Here is a 20,837-nt window from a genome sequence, read left to right as displayed (position 1 = left end):
AGCGAAAGAAACCCCGTGCACCATACTCTACTTGATCAAAGGCCAGAAGGTGGACGTGGGAAAGGGGATGATAATGGACCCCTTGCAACCCACGTTCCACAACCAGTCGATCCCTGCTGGGCACTTCAGGGTTAGCTTGTCCACTGTGAAATCGGGGCACGAGGATTTGCCTCCTCCAGTACAGCATGGGGGAGCGGACGACGAGACCCCGCCGTGGATTGGAAGCTGCAAGGGTTGTGTGCTGCTATGGCCGAAGAATCTTATTCATCTGGAGCCGGCCGAGAGCACACCAATAACCACACATCAACAAGCATGTGTGGAGACCACCACCCCGCCTACGCAATTACCAGCTCCTGTAGTGTCGGGTGAGAGCAGCGGACGACATGATGAAGGGCGTGCAATAGTGCCGGCTGATGTAATTTGTCCTGTAGAAGAGAGAATGGATGATGAGACGGAGGTCGACCCTATGGATTTCCTCAATACAAACGCGTATGACTGTGACATAGAATTGATGAGTCAACCATATGACGAATCGGGCTATCAGCTTGCTAATGAATATATGGATGATATGCCCGGGCAGGAAGGTCATAGCAGGGATTGCAAAAAGTCTCTCTTCATGAAATCCTCATAGGACACGCCTGAAGATGCCGCCTCAACACAGGCTCAACTATCCGTGCACGAGGGTCGTATAGTACTTAGCCCGGGAACACTGGGCAGGGGTTAAGGAAGGGTCTAGAAGGTGTGCCCAAGAAAAAGGAGAGAAAGAGATCGGGGAAGATAGCTGCCTCCAAACAAGCCAGAGCACATAGCAGCCAGACGATGCATTCTGAAGAGCGTGTACCCGTGAAAGGTGCGGCCATGTTCCATATCACGGGCGAGCCGATGCTACCACCGAAACCACTGGAGGCACTATCAGGGGATCTTAGGAGACTGCACGACCATGTGCTGTCGACTGAGAAAAGCCTACTAGCCTCAAAGGATCTAGGATATCCGACATACGTGGCTCGTGTGCCTGAGGGGAAGTGCTACGTCGAGACACGGCCCACGGAGGTGTTCTTCCTGCGGTTTGACCATATCTTTGAGATGTTTCTGACAAGGCGGCTCGATTTTACAATCGTCCTCCTTTTTGCGCTACATATGAGCTCCGTCATGAAGAGTGAAGAAGCCTCGCAAATCTGTGTGGCGGATCCGTACTACATGCACGAGTCTTTCTTGAGTCTCGGCGACTTTCAGCATGAAACTGCTAGGGACTACCTCCAAACCTTCATGGTATAGAATAAGGACCGGGAAATTGTCCTCGTGCCTTATCATCCAAAGTAAGTCAGTTTCGAAAAACCCTTTCATACATTTCAATCATTCCTTCTCTCTCTATGGGGAATAATTTGAGGTGTCTTTTCCCCGCAGCAATGGGCGCGCCGTCCTTATCGTTCTTTACTCGCAAGTCTCCCACGCCGTGTATTTTGACCCTTCTAAAGACTACGAGAAAAAATACAACACCCACATAATGAATATTCTAGATGATGCTCTCCAAGGCTTCAGCTTTAGAGGTGGCCACATGTAGATCAGGAAACAAAGAAACAAGAAGATGGGTTTCGCGCATAAAACTAACTTCTCCTGCATCCATGTCCCAAAACCAAGGAAGAAGGATGGATTCTACATCCTCCATCTCATGATTCAGTTCAACAGGGATCACCAAAAGCTTCGCATGAGAAGCAGAAATGATGATCATATCCACAAGTGGCTAGAATCTCATGGAGAAGTGGATTATAAACTTAGAGATGACTTCTTTCGCATCCAAAGCGACATTGTGATGATCATCATGAAAGAAGTCGTCGATGAGAAGGGGATGTTCCACCATGGCCCTATATCGCGAGCTGATGTCCGAACTCGCATAGGCATGCAATGCCTAGACCTCACACTGTTCAAGAAGCTAGGGTCCATCCTCGATGATATGGAAGGATGGAACTTCTAGTGATTTATGATGCCGATGATGATGATATGTGTCGGTTGAACTTGTATACTATTTGTAGAGAGGAAACTTTGTGATGTCCATGATCCCTGCCGAACTTGCGTAACGCTACTTTGTTAGTTTGCGTATGATGACCTGTGTACCTCTAGTTAATTAATTTGCATACTGTATGTTGCATCTAGTTGCTAACCCTTTCTTTTTGGTGTTCTCTAGTATATTTTGTTGCATATATATGATTGTACATCCTCCTCATGAACATGCATCTCTAACAGGTACCTAGTTTCTTGATGGCGAGATGGAACTGCTATGTTGTGTACAAAGGGAAGGTTCCGGGGGTGTACAACGAGTGGCATGAGTGTCAGGCGCAAGTGAATGGGTTCTCGGACACCAGCCATAAAGGCTTCAAAAGCAGACAAGAAGGAGAAGCTAGTTACTTGAGGTTCACGCTAGCGCGAGAGAGGACTCGTAACCGCCATCTCATGTACTGCATAGTTCTGCTCTCACTCATAGTGATAGCTCTTCTCGTGTATACCTTTGTTTAGATGGATGACGTTGTAGTTGCAAGTATTCGAGACTTGCATGTATCGCTATTTTCGAGATGATGACAAGATACCACTTTGTGTTGGATGATGATTATGACGAGACTATTTGTATGTATATGCTATGATTACATTTGTGGTCTCGCAGGAATTTGTATGTGTATCATGATAAGATTTGTATGTGCTAAAGATTCTTCTATAAAGACTGTTCAAATACAAAACAAATATGCCGAAAAAAACAAAAAACTACTAAAATTAGCAGTAGCGAGTGGAGAAAAGTTAGCAGCAGCGCGGTAGTAACAGTGGCGCACACAGGAGAAGCACGCTATAGCTATTAGCAGTAGCGAGCTTCCTTTAAGCGCGCTGCTGCTACACTTGTGTAGGAGTAGCGTGGGTGAGCACGCGCTACTGCTACGTGTTAGTTGTAGCGCCTTATTTATAGTGCCAGTCCCCGCGCTACTGATACACCTAAAACCCGCGCTGCTGCTAGCCTTTTCCCTAGTAGTGAGGGCTTGGATGGAACAGGCGATGGAAACGGCCTTGTGTTCGACCGGCCACGGTCGAAACGGGGGTCCTATTGATTGGGAGGGGTGTGGCATACCACACAACGGAGGAAACGGACCTCCTACGGTCGAAACGGGGATCCTGTTGATCGGGAGGGGTGTGGCGTACCGCAAAACGGAGGAAACGAACGTCCTATGGTCGAAACGGGGGTCCTGTTGATCAGGAGGGGTGTGGCCTACCGCAAAACGGAGGAAACGGACTTGTGTTGGAGCGCTACGGTCGAAACGAGGGTCCTGTTCATCGGGAGGGGTGTGGCGTACCACAAAACGGGACTCCACGAGATACTGTTCATCTCCACCATCGACCCCCTCCAGCCTCCACGAGCTACTGTTCATCCACCGTCGACCTCCTCCAGCCTCCACGGGCTCCTGTTCATCCAGCCTCCACCGCGCACTACTCCACCGGCTACTGTTCAACCACCCCTCCACCATCTACTATTCATCCAGCCCTCCACACCACGGGGTCCTGGTCAACCACCCCTCCACGGGCACCCCTCCACCGTCTACTGTTCATCCTGCCCTCCACACCACGGGGTCCTGTTCATCCACCCCTCCACCGTCTACTGTTCATCCAGCCCTCCACCACACCACAGGGTCCTGTTAATCCAGAGGCAACGCCACCGCTCACTGTTCATCCAAACCCCCCCGCAACGCTCACTGTTCATCCCATCGATTGGCTTCAGTTACAAGTAGTAGCCAAGGAATCACTCGATCGGGTTCAGTTAACAGCCATTGATTGATCGCTTGGGTTCAGTAACGCGTAGCCTGCAGTGCAATCGCTCGGGTTCAGTTAGAGCCCAACGCCTCGCTCGGGTTCAGTTAGAGCCAACGCCTCGCACACACGCGCGTACGTGTACGAGTGAAACGCGCATCGCTCGGTCCCCGACCTTCCACCGTAACCGGTAACTCCCCGAAATTTTCCTCCCCCTTGCTTCTACCATGGTTTTTCCGTCATGGACGGCCCAAAGAATGTCATGCAGCTGCGTCTCTGGCCCGCCCAGGAAGAAAAGCCCATTTTCTGTCATGATTTTTTGTCATAGAAGTAGGAGCCCACCACATCTATGATGATACCGGGTTTTGTCACAATTATCGTCATAGAAGTGTCATATGTATGACAGAAAAAAATTTGTTCGGCCCAAAATGTCACAGATGTGTCTTTTTTTTGTAGTGATGTGGGACATATAGCAACTGGGTTGACGTGTCATGCACCAAATAACAATGCAAAACAGCAGGGGACGCACCCCAGTCATACCGCCCCAGTAGTAGTAATGAGCAATGAGACGTCAAATCACAATGCGACACCTTCCTAGACGGACGAAGCAACCATTATTTCAAACATCGCTTCGCCATCATCTCCTTCAAGAAAACCATGTAGTATTGCTTCTGCCATTGTTCTGCCTCAAGAGGGACACGCGCATTGCCTTGGTACATCATGACACGTGGGACCACATGACAGGCCATGCTCACCCGCCCATCGCTCGATAAAATCACCTCATTTTTACTACTTCCTCTGTATCGGTTTACAGGGCATGCACGTCGTTCTAGGTTGAGAATTTAACTGGCTATATATGTGATGAACAATATATGTTTAGAAACTACATCTGCTTAAGAATCCAATGATATACTTTTTGTGACATAGTAACTCATATTTAGTTAGTCAAATGGATGACCTAGAACTACGTGCACGCCCTATAAACCGAGACGGAGAGGGTAGTACAGTACGTATCTTTTTAGATCAATATAGTCAGGATTCACCAAGGAGCAAAACCAAGTGGTAGGTTGCTCCTGTCGTGTTGGCGTAGCAACTCAATCAGGGTTAGTCTGAGCACGAAATGGCGACACACTTAACAGGACCCCTTTGGCTAACATGTGGCTCATCCACCGTCTTGTTCCACGTGCAATGCACCAAATTACAGTTCGGAGCAGCGGTTGGACTTGGAGGCACCCCGGTCGTAGCGCCGCAGTAGTAGTAAATAAGCGATGAGGGGTCAAATCACAAAGCCCCACCTTTCCCGCATTAAGATGGACGGACGAAGCAACCATCATTTCACTCTAGGGCGCTAGAGCATAAAGAAAAGAGAAAATCAATGATGCGTGCGGCAGGTATCTAGGGCACCCTAGGGTAGGGGCCTCCACTACAAATCCTTTTTTTGAAAGCGCCTCCACTACAAATCCGCTTCTCCCTCGTCCTCTTGAAGAAAACTGATGATGCATGCGGCGGTAGGGTTTGTAGGAGTACTACGGCATGCGGGGCCACCACTACAAAAAAATACACTTCCATGATGATACATGTTTGTCACAGTAGGTCGTTTTTTTGTCATGCATGTACGTCCATGACAAATTTATGACAGAATCAAGATAGTCATACCTGTGCTGTTATAGAAGTGTTCCATGACATTACCAAAATTATCATCACGGAAGTGTCCACTTCCATGACAATAAATCGCGCGTCACAGAAGTGCTTTCGTCAAGGGTGACCGACATGTGGCATCCACCGTAACGGAATGCCGTTAAGCTATCGGGTCGGGTTTTGGATCCGATAACCCGTTAACAGCCCCGACCAATGGGGATTTTCCACGTGTAAAATCATCATTGGCTGGAGGAGACATGTGTCAACTCATCCAATGGGCGAGACGCGCCTATGATATGTTGACACGTGGATCGGCCCATCAAGTTTAAATGGGCCGGCCCAACTGAAGGCCCACAAGATTTTGCAGACCATAATGGGCCGGCCCAGTTAAAGGCCCACGAGATTTTGCGGACCATAATGGGCTGGCCCAGCTAAAGGCCCACAAGATTTTGCGGGCCATAATGGGCCGGCCCAGGTAAAGGCCCACAAGATTTTTTTGTGCCATAATGGGCCAGCCCAGGTAAAGCCCACAAGATTCTTGCGGATCATAATGGGCCGGCCCAGCTAAAGGCCCACGAGATTTCACCGATATTAATGGGCCGGCCCAGCTGTAGGGCCACAAGATTTTGTGGACCCTAGTAGGCTGGCCCATTAACTGCCTGCCATGTTTTGGGCCAAATGTCGGCCCATATTTGATCCGGTCCATTAATGGCCTGCCACGCTCCGGGCCTAATAGTGGACCATATGAGATCCGGCCCGTTAAAGGCCTACCACGTTCTGGGCCAAATTATGGCCCAGATCAGGTCCGGCCCTTTAAGAGGCTTTGGGCTCAATTATGGCCCATATCAGATTCGGCCCGTCAACTGGACACTATGCTTTTGGGCCCACTTGTTAAAGGCCCACTTAGCAATTCGGCCTGATATTAGTTTTTCCCTGTTAAGGGCCCGTTTAACATTTCGGCCCTATATTAATTTCAGCCTGTTAAAAGCCCGTCATATAGTTGGGCCTAACTACGGCCCGGTTTGCATCCAGCCTGCTCGCAGCCGATATCTGATCGGGCCACACAAGGAACGAGACAATTTTTTGGCATGTTAAAAGCCCGTGATTTGATTCGCACAATCATGGGTCGGGGTTCATTTTGGGCTGCTGCCGGCCCGTGAGCTGATCGACACGTTTTCAGGCCCAACCTACATCATGATTGCATGACGGCCCGATTATGTACCGTAATTTCACGGTTTGGCCGGTTTACTGCGAAGACAGGATATATATACAGTAAAATAACTGCAGCATCGTGAATAAGAAAAAACCTAGACTATACAATAAAGAAATTACGGCATATTACATCCACTCGGCATCAAAGTTCGCCACTATGATAACAAAGCACAAGCACCATCAGATTACATAGACTGGGCATCAAAGATCGCCACCAGTGCAAATAAACACGCCGACAAAATAATATACAAAACCGACAACACTTCAATAGAGTTCAAGAAAGGTTAGCCCTGCTGGGGAGCTGCAGCGCAAGCAACTGAGCAAGATGATGAGACTGCGCTTGTTCAACACTTATATCTTCCTCACTCTGAAAGATAAACAAGCAGACAGATAACAGGTTTTGCACATAAAAGTATCAGTGCTGACAATTCATCACATTTCTTACCGACGAATAAAGTGACACAGTTTAAATTTGCATTAACACAATATGGTATTGTTCAGGTCAAGACATGGCAGGAAATGACATTGTGAAGGAGTTGGCAGCTTCACGACACCACTCGATTACAGATCAAGAACTCATAAGTATCAATGGTTAGTGTGCTGTCAATTTATACCATTTCAGATTGGCAAATAAAGAGACGGTTTATATAATAGTAGAATGATATGACATTGTTCATAGTTAAGACATTGCAGAATATGACATTGTGCTGTAGTGGGTAGGTTCACCACACCATTGGATTACAAATGAAGAACAGAAGCATACATGCAATGCAAAAGAAGATCACTTGCTCTGTATAGTTTAATTTACATTGTATGAAGAAGGAACTGGGTTGTACAAGTGAAAACTTAAATTGAGAAAGGACGAACTTTTGTTTATGAACTACATATAATAAACTTTAAACAAGCAATTTGATGCAAACACCAAAAATAAACAACTATTGCAGTCATGCCTAACCAAATATATACAACAAAGTTTGAAGGCTTGAGATGGACAAACTTACATTATTGGTGAAGACAGGTTCGATAAAGGCCTTGTCCATGCTGATGGGGGGGGGGCAATTCAAGAAGTTTACCACAGAATCTTCTTCAAAAGCAATGCCTTTATTCTACATTTTGTTAAGAGTAAATATGGATGTGATAATATACGAAAAATGGAGAATATTTAAGATAAGATGAAGAGTGATGCTACATAACCAAGTAGCTATAAATGTAAGTGCAGCGATACAAGCAAAAGGTACAGCCAAGAGCAATGCATAGCTAAACTTCTTCAGTACCAACCTTATGGTAAGGGTAAATATAGATCTGATGTGTAGAAAATGGAGGGCAAAGGAAAATAAGCTACAGAGTGATGGTACATGAACACCTACCTGTCATTATAAGTACACTGATAAAGGACAACATGTACTTACAAGAACAATGCAAAGCTAAAAAAACATTGGCATTGGATATATTCTACACTAATGTAACCATTCATACAGATCAAATAATTTGGAGCGAACAATTGATAAGCAAGCTATCATGCATACTGCTGTCACATAATGAACCAGGTATGTATGCAAGTAAAGTGATACAGGACAACAGGTACTAACAAGAGCAAAGCAGCGGGCAGCATATTTGTGATATCCTATCATTCTTGTCAAACCGGAATTCTTCTTCGAGCAGATTTCCTGCAAAAAAAGATCCGTAAGGCACATGCGGAAAAGTAGAAGTTCAAATTGTCATGTGATTTCATAGACAGTACCTCATCCTGGGAATGAGACCAGTGCATAACAAGTTTTTTCCATTCAATGTCTTCTAAATTTAGCACATGAGACTTCATCGAAAATTCGCTTATAGACTTGCCATCAAAGTGTGATTTCCTCAGGTAACACCGATACTGCTGCAATGCTTCCTTGAAAAGCACAAGCAAGCTTTGCTCGTCATGACTATCCAGATTGACCCTTGCCTAGTTACAACAATGTAATGTAAATCATTGATGTGTTCAATCAGCAGAAAACAGGAAAATAATAACCATGAATAATAGCACTTACACGTAAGTTGGACAGGAAGATGTGAAAATGGTGTTTGTCTTCACAATAATCTTCCCATGATGGGAATATATGCATGTAGTCCCTAACAACATTGAAAGCATTGTCTTTTAAACTGGGAATAAATGGAATGGGGTTCCAATCTGCAGGAATTGGCCGTCTCTGCAGTTGGGATAGGTCTTCGGCCGGTGGACTTGCTGTACTTTTTGCTGGAGTGGGATTTTTCTGTGGTACAACTGGTGCTATGGCAAATCAAATCGGTATAACATTTGCTGGAGTGCAGGTCCTGTGTGGTGGGGCTAGTGGTATGGCCAGTGAAGTATGGGTACAGTCTGCTGGAGTCGGTCCTACGTTTTGTGTCACTGGTTGTACAACCAATATAAGTGGGGTGCTGTCTGATTTCTCCGGCACCACCACGTTTTTCAAGGACTTTGCTGGTGCTCCTTCAGGTTCAGCAATCACCCTCTTCCTTTTTGATGTCTGATGCACAAGAACAACGTTTGAGTGGAAAAACATGGTATGATGACAGATGAAATATGTATTGATAATGGATGGGCATGGCATCTCAACATATATGATAAGTAAATTAAGCAGATGGCGGTGCAACAAAGTAGAAGAAATGCAAGACAACATATGCAAGATACGCGCAATCAATAAAACCTTGTCAAATTAGAACAGGCACCTTGATGGGTGAACAGGACAGGCCATCTGCCTTTGACTCCTCGAGGTTAGAATAGTCATTAGGATGATATTCTGAACAAGAATCAATAGGTGGGGAGCGTACGAGTTTCATTGCTTCCAGAATGGCACACAATGCCTTGGTGCCAATTTTGTAAGTCATTGCAGTGTTCCACAATATTCTTCTGATGCGCGAATTCTGATATTCACTGTAATTGCATATGATATCTGAGAACCATAAAAACATAAATAGTTGTGAGATTATCTTTGTAATGCAGATGATATTCTAATATAGGGGCGCCCCTGTAAACACTTGTGTGCTATCACTGGATTCTGATGAGAGAGCTCATGTGTGCTGTAATATGGTGCGTGCATTTATGTAATCTGGCACAAGTACACAAAAAATAGGCTCCAGAAGTAAGGATAGCTGGCAGATGATAGGTTCATAATATACCGTATAGAGAGTTTATTGCCAAACCATGATAACAAGAGCACACAACAACTAGGCAGATCATAGTGTACATAACAGGGGTACACCATAACAAGGATATATAAATCGGGAAAGTGGAACTGGCTGGAAATTACGGTGTTGTATTGCCGCTAGTAATTGAAAGCCTATCGATCACGTACATGCCAGCTCTATCAGCTATTGACTGCCGATGTCCTTGCTCCCCTTCCTGACAAGGAACATACTGTGCTTCCCATACAGAACACCGCACGGGCCGCCGGCCGAACCACCGGCCCCACCGCCTGTGTTCCTCCGCCACCCCTACCCCCACCCCGCCCCCACCCGCGTCGAGTTTTCTTTGTTCGACGAGGCCCCACCACCACCCCCACAACCACCGTCCCCACCCGAGCCCCTTCGATCGCACCGGCGAACTCCGGCGAGCTTTGAAAAATCGACTGACCCAATTTTGAAATTTAGTCTACTGTGATTTAACTAGTGTGGAATATAAAAGGGGAAAACCATGAGCATTGCGAGTATGGTGTTGAGCGTGGCATGACGGATCTGAAGGTGCAAACTGGACAAAGGCAACCTTGCAACCAAGACAAGAAATCAGAGTAAAGCAGTGGCGATCTATTTTCTTGCTGTGATAAATAAGTTGAGCAGATACGAAAGAGTACCGCCTCTGGTGCAGCGCCGTGTACGCATCTGCTGAGAATTTGATAGTGTTGTGGTAGCGATGGCTGTCGGTGGCCTGGAAGCAGATCTAGGAGGGTAGACATTGGCAGCGGGGCGCGGTGGACGAGACGGTCGTAGGAGCGGTGCCGACAAGGTGGACGACGGCGGGGATGAAGCAAGAGGACGAGATGCAAGGATCCTAGTCCGAAGCCGTGGATGAGAGAGGTCGATCTCTTGTAATGGACGGCGGCGTCGGGGTATCAGCTCCGGCATGGTGGAGGAGGACGGTGATGGATGGGGTGGCGGACGGCGGCGGACGGAGGAGGGTGGGGTGGAGTGGGTGTTTTGGCGCCCACGGAGTACAAATGGGGAAAAGGGAGGTAGAGATGAAGGGGGGAACCATGTATTCAGGGTGCGCTTGTCTCAAATGCGAGGAAATTTACAAACTTAGCCCCTGTTTCAAATTTCTAATACATCACAGCAACACTAGTCAGTTGGGGATAGGACGGTAATCTCGCATCCACCGAATATTTGCCGACAAGAGTTTGTTTTTGGCGCCCACCGTGTATGAATATGAATCGGGGAGGGAGTTGATTTCGGCCGAGGACAGACTGTGTTTTGGCGCCCACCGTGTATGAATCTGGGTGAGAGGCAGTTACATCACGTTTGGGTGAAATTACAAACCTACCCCTATCGAAACCTATAGAAATCTAGCATATAGGCTTTGCATGGCAGGGATAGGCAGTAGTGGTTTCCATCTCGCAGATTTTGGTTTCGGGCGGTTACTGCGACTTTCCCCGCTTCGTTCAAATTTTGCAGAGTGCACGTTTACCGTGCCAACTCAATTCGAATCTCGTTTGTATTCTTTTTTTCCTGGGCGGGATCCATTTTCAATTGGAATTACATTCTATATACATCATTTTTTATATATACTTTCAAAAGCACAACACCATTTATACATAAATATGGTTTACAAATGTCATGATCTCAGATTCATAAGGTTGTATCCATCAATTTGGATTTTCAAATATTTTAAACCACTTTATGTTGAAATCCAATGTATGCATTCCTCGCCAACTGTCTCCAATTAATGTGTGTTTCATGCGGGTTTTTTTACTTCTCAAACATGTATAATGTGTTTCACACACACAACATATAGTGTAATCCCGTTTAGACATTAATTGCATATAAACCATGCATTGTTTGTAATTGAAGAATCTATGGATCACCAATATTGATAAACTATATAACATTACACGTGTGTCCAAATTCAAATGAATATGCATGTTTGATACACCAATTTGCATTATGATATTATCGATGTCGTGATCTCCAGTTTAAATATTTGAATCCCCTTTAATCCAGATATTCGTCTCATATAGCTATCACTCATGCTTTTATAGGACTATCTCTCTGGACCTATACGCGTTCATCGTCTCTCAGGTATCTCTCGTGCTACCTGTATGTCGACAATGATTTTTTATCTTCGTAACACACTGACGGTACTCTCTCCCTCGACCTTCATCACTCTATCTCTCTCTAAGTATATCTCGCTCCCTGCTATGTGTCTCTAACTATGATTCTCCATGTGGAATCTCTTTCTTTCACACAAACACAAAACTTTGTCTCCCGGGGTCTCATTTCTCTCTACTATTCCCATGTGTGCCACTCACACACCCCTCATACAGAGATGTCTTTTGCTCCTTAGATATGAGAACCTACGACTCTTCCTCTTCAATATCTCTTTCTCACACACAAAAACAAACTCTGTCTCCCAGGGTCTCATATTTCTCCACTGTTCTCTTGTATGTCGCTCACACACACCCTCTCTCCCTAGAGATATCTTGCGTTCCCTCATATGTCTCTCTAGCTATCACTCTTGTTGTGAAATATCTTTCTCTCTCACAAACACAAAACTCCGTCTCTCTGGATCTCATTTCTCTCTGATATCTGTTTGTATGTGACTCACACGCACCCTCTCTCTATCTCTCTCACACCCACACACATTACCCGGCCTTCTGATCCACTATACTCCTATCTCTAACACACACAAGCTAGCATCTTTATCTTTCTATTTATCTGTTTCTCCATCGACCTTCTTTCTCGCCCTCACTCTTGATTCCTATCACGCACACTACATATGTTTCTCTCTACATGCAGTCAAGTGCCCTCTCACACACATATATAACATCACCCTCTGAACCACCCGACGGTCATCTCCAACACCCAAACTAGCGGATGTCCCTCTAGCTAGCATCTCCATCTCTGTATCTATCTATAATTTCTTCGTCAACATTTCTTTCTCGCACAGACTCTTGCTTCCTGTCACCCACACTATATATGTCTCTCCATACATATGCATTTATAGGTTGGTCTCTTTTGCACAATCGTTGCGCCTCACTCCCACTGCTCGCCGTAGATGCATGCTCCAGCCCACGCCACTATCTCTTAAAGACAAAAACACATGCTCAATTGTCGGGACTTCTTCCATGCATTCTCACATGCATGCATATTGTCATACCGATCCTTCTCTCCCATGTGATTGATCTTATGACTTATGTCTTCTTTCTTTTATCTCGATCATGCGCGCACGCACGCACACACATCCCACGTATACATGTATACCTCTCACACATGCACGTTCAAGGTCTCTATGTCTCCATACATAGTTAATTACCCTCAATCCTAACGCCACATCGAATCGTTCTCCTCTTTTATGAACATTACTTCCGCCTGGATGGGTAAAACACACACTCACACTTAACAATCTCCTTCTAGCTACCCCCCCCCCCCCCGCCTCTCACTCTTCCCCTATATCCCTGAAACCAACAAGACCATCCATTAGTTTAATTCCTGCCTACATGCACCATCGATATATAGTAGTCTTCCTCGGTGTCTCTCGAACAAACACGTTCTCTCGAAGTCGACTCCTCTCACGCGCACACACCTTCTCTTCCCTCTCTATGGGCATTTTCTCTCTCGCACCCCATCGTTGGTGGCCTCTGCCATACACATCACCTCTCTATGATGAAAGCCATGGACACTTAAATTACATCCGCCACAGAGGACCCCATGACACACACACACACACGCACCCCCCTAACACACACACACTAAGGCTCCATCTCTCTCTCTCTCTCACACACACACAAACACACACACACACACACGCAAGCACGCCTCCCCCCTGTTGGAAATATGCCCTAGAGGCAATAATAAATTAGTTATTATTATATTTCCTTGTTCATGATAATTGTTTATTATCCATGCTAGAATTATTGATAGGAAACTAAGATACATGTGTGGATACATAGACAACACCATGTCCCTAGTAAGCCTCTAGTTGACTAGCTCGTTGATCAATAGATGGTTACGGTTTCCTGACCATGGACATTGGATGTCATTGATAATGGGATCACATCATTAGAAGAATGATGTGATGGACAAGACCCAATCCTAAGCATAGCACAAGATCGTGTAGTTCGTATGCTAAAGCTTTTCTAATGTCAAGTGTCATTTCCTTAGACCATGGGATTGTGCAAGTCCTGGATACTGTAGGAGTGCTTTGGGTGTTCCAAACATCACAACATAACTGGGTGGCTATAAAGGTACACTACAGGTATCTCCGAAAGTGTCTGTTGGGTTGGCACGAATCGAGACTAGGATTTGTCACTCCGTGTAAACGGAGAGGTATCTCTGGGCCCACTCGGTAAGACATCATCATAATGTGCACAATGTGATCAAGGAGTTGATCATGGGATGATGTGTTACGGAACGAGTAAAGAGACTTGCCGGTAACGAGATTGAACAAGGTATCGGGATACCGACGATCGAATCTCGGGCAAGTATCGTACCGCTAGACAAAGGGAATTGCATACGGGATTGATCGAATCCTCGACATCGTGGTTCATCCGATGAGATCATCGTGGAACATGTGGGAACCAACATGGGTATCGAGATCCCGCTGTTGGTTATTGACCGTAGGACGTCTCGGTCATGTCTGCTTGGTTCCCGAACCCGTAGGGTCTACACACTTAAGGTTCGATGATGCTAGGGTTATAAAGGAAGTTTGTATGTGGTTACCGAATGTTATTCAGAGTCCCGGATGAGATCCCAGACGTCACGAGGAGTTCCGGAATGGTCTGGAGGTAAAGATTTATATATGGAAAGTCCTATTTTGGTCACCAAAAAAGTTTTGGGTTTTATCGGTAACGTACCGGGACCACCAGGAGGGTCCCGGTGGTCCACCAAGTGGGTCCACCGGCCCCGGAGGGCTGCATGGGCCAAGTGTGGGAGGGGACCAGCCCTAGGTGGGCTGGTGCGCCCCCCCCCCCACAAGGGCCCAAGACGCCTAAGGGGAGGAGGGGGGCAAACCCTAAGGGCAGATGGGCCTTAGGGCCCATGCCTGGTGCACCTCCCTCTCCCCTCCACCTGGCCGCCACCCAGATGGGATCTGGGGGCTGCCGCCACCCCTAGGGAGGGAACCCTAGGTGGGGGCGCAGCCCCTCCCCTCCCCCTATATATACTTGAGGTTTGGGCTGCCCAAGACACATGAGTTCCTCTCCTTCTTGGCGCAGCCCTACCCCTCTCCCTCCTCGTCTCTTGCGGTGCTTGGCGAAGCCCTGCTAGAGTACCACGCTCCTCCACCACCACCACGCCGTCGTGCTGCTGCTGGATGGAGTCTTCCCCAACCTCTCCTTCTCCCCTTGCTGGATCAAGGCGTAGGAGACGTCACCGGGCTGTACGTGTGTTGAACACGGAGGTGCCGTCCGTTCGGCACTAGGATCATCGGTGATTTGGATCACGACGAGTATGACTCCATCAACCCCGTTCTCTTGAACGTTTCCGCATAGCGATTTACAAGGGTATGTAGATGCACTCTCCTTCCCCTCGTTGCTGGTTTCTCGATAGATAGATCTTGGTGACATGTAGGAAAATTTTGAATTTCTGCTATGTTCCCCAACAGTGGTATCAGAGCTAGGTCTATGCGTAGTTTCTATGCACGAGTAGAACACAAAGTAGTTGTGGGCGTTGATTTTGTTCAATATGCTTACCATTACTAGTCCAATCTTGATTCGGCGGCATCGTGGGATGAAGCGGCCCGGACCGACCTTACACGTACTCTTACATGAGACTGGTTCCACCGACTGACATGCACTAGTTGCATAAGGTGGCTAGCGGGTGTCTGTCTCTCCCACCTTAGTCGGATCGAATTCGATGAAAAGGGTCCTTATGAAGGGTAAATAGCAATTGGCATATCACGTTGTGGTTTTTGCGTAGGTAAGAAACGTTCTTGCTAGAAACCCATAGCAGCCACGTAAAACATGCAAACAACAATTAGAGGACGTCTAACTTGTTTTTGCAGGGTATGCTATGTGATGTGATATGGCCAAGAAGAATGTGATGAATGATATGTGATGTATGAGATTGATCATGTTCTTGTAATAGGAATCACGACTTGCATGTCGATGAGTATGACAACCGGCAGGAGCCATAGGAGTTGTCTTTATTTATTGTATGACCTGCGTGTCATTGAACAACGCCATGTAATTACTTTACTTTATTGCTAACCGGTAGCCATAGTAGTAGAAGTAATAAGTTGGCGAGACAACTTCATGGAGACACAATGATGGAGATCATGATGATCGAGATCATGGTGTCATGCCGGTGACAAGATGATCATGGAGCCCCAAGATGGAGATCAAAGGAGCTATATGATATTGGCCATATCATGTCACTGTTTTTTTGATTGCATGTGATGTTTATCATGTTTTTGCATCTTATTTGCTTAGAATGACGGTAGTAAATAAGATGATCCCTCATTAAAATTTCAAGAAAGTGTTCCCCCTAACTGTGCACCATTGCAAAAGTTTGTCGTTTCGAAGCACCACATGATGATCGGGTGTGATAGATTCTTACGTTCGAATACAACGGGTGTTGACGAGCCTAGCATGTACAGACATGGCCTCGGAACACATGCAAAACACTTAGGTTTACTTGACGAGCCTAGCATGTACAGACATGGCCTCGGAACACAAGAGACCGAAAGGTCGAGCATGAGTCGTATGGTAGATACGATCAACATGAAGATGTTCACCAATGTTGGCTAGTCCGTCTCACGTGATGATCGGACATGGCCTAGTTGACTCGGATCATGTAATCACTTAGATGACTAGAGGGATGTCTATCTGAGTGGGAGTTCATAAGATGAACTTAATTATCCTAAACATAGTCAAAAGGTCTTCGCGAATTATGTCGTTGCTCACGCTTCAGTTCTACTGTTTAGATATGTTCCTAGAGAAAATTTAGTTGAAAGTTGATAGTAGCAATTATGCGGACTAGGTCCATAAACTGAGGATTGTCCTCATTGCTTCATAGAAGGCTTATGTCCTTAATGCACCGCTCAATGTGCTGAACCTCGAACGTTGTCTGTGGATGTTGCGAACATCTGACATACATATTTTGATAACTACATGATAGTTCAGTTAAACGGTCTAGAGTTGAGGCATCGAAGACGTTTTAAAACGTCACGAAACATATGAGATGTTTCGAGGGCTGAAATTGGGATTTCAGGCTTGTGCCCACGTCAAGAGGTATAAGACCTCCGACGATTTTTCTTAGCCTACAAACTAAGGGAGAAAAGCTCAATTGTTGAGCTTGTGCTCAGATTGTCTGAGTACAACAATCATTTGAATCAAGTGGGAGTTGATCTTCTAGATGAGATAGTGATGTTTCTCCGAAGTCATTACCACCAAGTTGCTAGAGCTTCGTGATGAACTATAATATATCAGGGACATATATGATGATCCATGAGATATTCGCGATGTTTGATACCACAAAAGTAGAAATCAAGAAGGAGCATCAATTGTTGATGGTTGGTGAAACCACTAGTTTCAAGAAGGGAAAGGGCAAGAAGGGATACTTCATGAAACGACAAATCAGCTGCTGCTCTAGTGAAGAAACCCAAGGTTGAACCCAAACCCGAGACTAAGTGCTTCTGTAATAAGGGGAACAACCACTGGAGCAGAATTACCCTAGATACTTGGTAGATGAGAAGGCTGGCAAGGTCGATAGAAGTATATTGGATATACATTGTGTTAATGTGTACTTTACTAGTACTCCTAGTAGTACCATGGTATTAGATACCGGTTCGGTTGCTAAGTGTTAGTAAACTCAAAATAAAAGGCTACGGAGTAAACGGAGACTAGCTAAAGGTGAGCTAGCGATATGTGTTGGAAGTTTTTCCCAAGCTTGATGTGATCAAGCATCGCACGCTCCCTCTACCATCGAGATTGGTGTTTGCGTTGAGCATAGACGTGATTGGATTATGTGTATCGCAATACAGTTATTCATTTAAGGAGAATAATGGTTACTCTGTTTATTTGAATAATACCTTCAATGGTCTTGCACCTAAAATGAATGGTTTATTGAATCTCGATCGTAGTGATACACATTTTCATGCCAAAGGTATAAGATAGTAATGATAGTACCACACAAATGTGGCACTGCAATTTGAGTCATATCGGTATAAAACGCATGAAGAAGCTCCATGTTGATGGATCTTTGGGCTCACTCGTTTTTGAAAAGTTTGAGACATGCGAACCATGTCTATTGGTGTATATGCATGAAGAAAATCCATGCCAATGGACCGTTTGGACTCACTTGATTTTGAATCACTTGAGACATGCAAATCATACCACATGGGCAAGATGACTGAAAGCCTCGTTTTCAGTAAAATGGAACTAGAAAGCAACTTGTTGGAAGTAATACATTTTGATGTGTGCAGTCCAATGAGTGCTGAGGCGTGCATTGGATATCGTTATGTTCTTACTTCACAGATGATTTGAGTAGATGTTGAGTATATTTACTTGATGAATCACGAGTCTGAATTATTGAAAGGTTCAACTAATTTCAGGGTGAAGTTGAAAGATCGTCGTGACAAGAGGATAAAAGATCTATGATATGATCATAGAGATGAATATCTAAATTACGAGTTTGGCACAGACTTAAGACATTGTGAAAATTGTTTCACAACTAATATAGCCTGGAACACCATAGTGTGATGGTGTGTCCGAACATCATAACTGAACCCTATTGGATATGATGCATACCATGATGTCTCTTATCAAATTACCATGATAGTTTATGGGTTAGGCATTAGAGACAACCACATTCACTTTAAATAGGGCACCACGTAATTCCGATGAGATGACACCGTATGAACTATGGTTTAGAGAAACCTAAGCTGTCATTTCTTAAAAAGTTTGGGGCTGCGACGCTTATGTGAAAAAGTTTCAGGCTGATAAGCTTGAACCCAAAGCGGATAAATGTATCTTCATAGGACACCCAAAACAGTTGGGTATACCTCCTGTCTCAGATCCAAAAGCAATAAGGGATTGTTTCTAGAATCGGGTCCTTTTCTCGAGGAAAAGTTTCTCTCGAAAGAATTGAGTGGGAGGATGGTGGAGACTTGATGAGGTTATTGAACCGTCTCTTCAACTAGTGTGTGGCAGGGCACAGGGAGTTGTTCCTGTGGCACCTACACCAATTGAAGTGGAAGCTTATGATAGTGATCATGAAACTTCAGATCAAGTCACTACCAAACCTCGTGGGATGACAAGGATGCGTACTACTTCAGAGTGGTACGTAATCTTGTCTTGGAAGTCATGTTGCTAGACAACAATGAACCTACGAGCTATGGAGAAGCGATGGTGGGCCCGGATTCCGATAAATGGCTCTAGGCCATAAAATCCGAGAGAGGATCCATGTATGAAAACAAAGTGTAGACTTTGGCAGAACGGCTCGATGGTCGTATGGCTGTTGAGTACAGATGGATTTTAAAAGGAAGACGACAATGATGGTAAGTATCACCATTAAGAAAGCTCGACTTGTCGTTAAGATATTTTCCAACAAGTTCAAGGAGTTGACTACGATGAGACTTTCTCACTCGTAGCGATGCTAAGAGTCTGTTGGAATTATATTAGCGATTACTGCATTATTCATGAAATCTTGCAGATAGGATGTCAAAAACATTGTTTTCTCAATGATTTTCTTGAGGAAAGGTTGTATGTGATACAACCGGAAGGTTTTGTCAATCCTGAAAAATGCTAATAAGTATGCAAAGCTCCAGCAATCCTTCTAAGGACTGGAGTAAGCATCTCGGAGTTGGAATGTATGCTTTTGGGTTTATACAAAGTTTATGAGAAACTTGTATTTCCAAAGGAGTGGGAGCACTATAGAATTTCTGATGAATATATGTTGTTGACATATTGTTGATCAGAAATGACACAGAATTTCTGGAAAGCATGCAGAGTTATTTGAAAAGTGTTTTTCAATGGAAAACCTAGATTAGGCTACTTGAGTATTGAGCATTAAGATCTATAAGGATAGATCAAAACGCATAATAGTACTTTCAAATGAATACATACTGTGACAAGATTTTGAAGGAGTTCAAAATGGATTAGCAAAGAAGGAGTTCTTGGCTGTGTTATAAGGTGTGAACATTGAGTAAGACTCGAAACCTGACCGCGGCAGAATAGAGAGAAAGGACAAAGGTCGTCCCCTATGCTTTAGACGTAGGCTCTACAGTATGCTATGCTGTGTACCACACCTGAAGTGTGCCTTGCCATGAGTGAGTCAAGGGGTACAAGAGTGATCCAAGAATGGATCACAGGACAGCGGTCAAAGTTATCCTTAGTAACTAGTGGACTAAGGAATTTTCTCGATTATGGAGGTGGTAAAAGAGATCGTCGTAAAGGGTTACGCCGATGCAAACTTTGACACTAATCCAGATTATTCTGAGTAGTAAACTGGATTCGTATAGTAGAATAGTTATTTGGAATAGCTCCAAATAGAACGTGGTAGCTGCATCTAGGAGATGACATAGAGATTTGTAAAGCACACACAGATCTGAAAGGTTCAGACCCGTTGACTATAACCTCTCTCACATGCATAAGATGATCAAACCCAGAACTCTTTGGGTGTTAGTCACATGGGGATGTGACCTTGAGTGTTAATCACATATCGATGTGAACTGGATTATTGACTCTAGTGCAAGTGGGAGACTGTTGGAAATATGCCCTAGAGGCAATAATAAATTAGTTATTATTATATTTCCTTGTTCATGATAATCGTTTATTATCCATGCTAGAATTGTATTGATAGGAAACTCAGATACATGTGTGGATACATAGACAACACCATGTCCCTAGTAAGCCTCTAGTTGACTAGCTCGTTGATCAATAGATGGTTACGGTTTCCTGACCATGGACATTGGATGTCATTGATAACAGGATCACATCATTAGAAGAACGATGTGATGGACAAGACCCAATCCTAAGCATAGCACAAGATCGTGTAGTTCGTATGCTTAAGCT

Source organism: Triticum aestivum, chromosome 5A, assembly GCF_018294505.1.
Source record: "Triticum aestivum cultivar Chinese Spring chromosome 5A, IWGSC CS RefSeq v2.1, whole genome shotgun sequence".
Lineage (NCBI taxonomy): Eukaryota > Viridiplantae > Streptophyta > Magnoliopsida > Poales > Poaceae > Triticum > Triticum aestivum.
The sequence above is the reverse complement of the archived record's forward strand: the minus strand, read 5'-3'. Positions refer to the sequence as shown.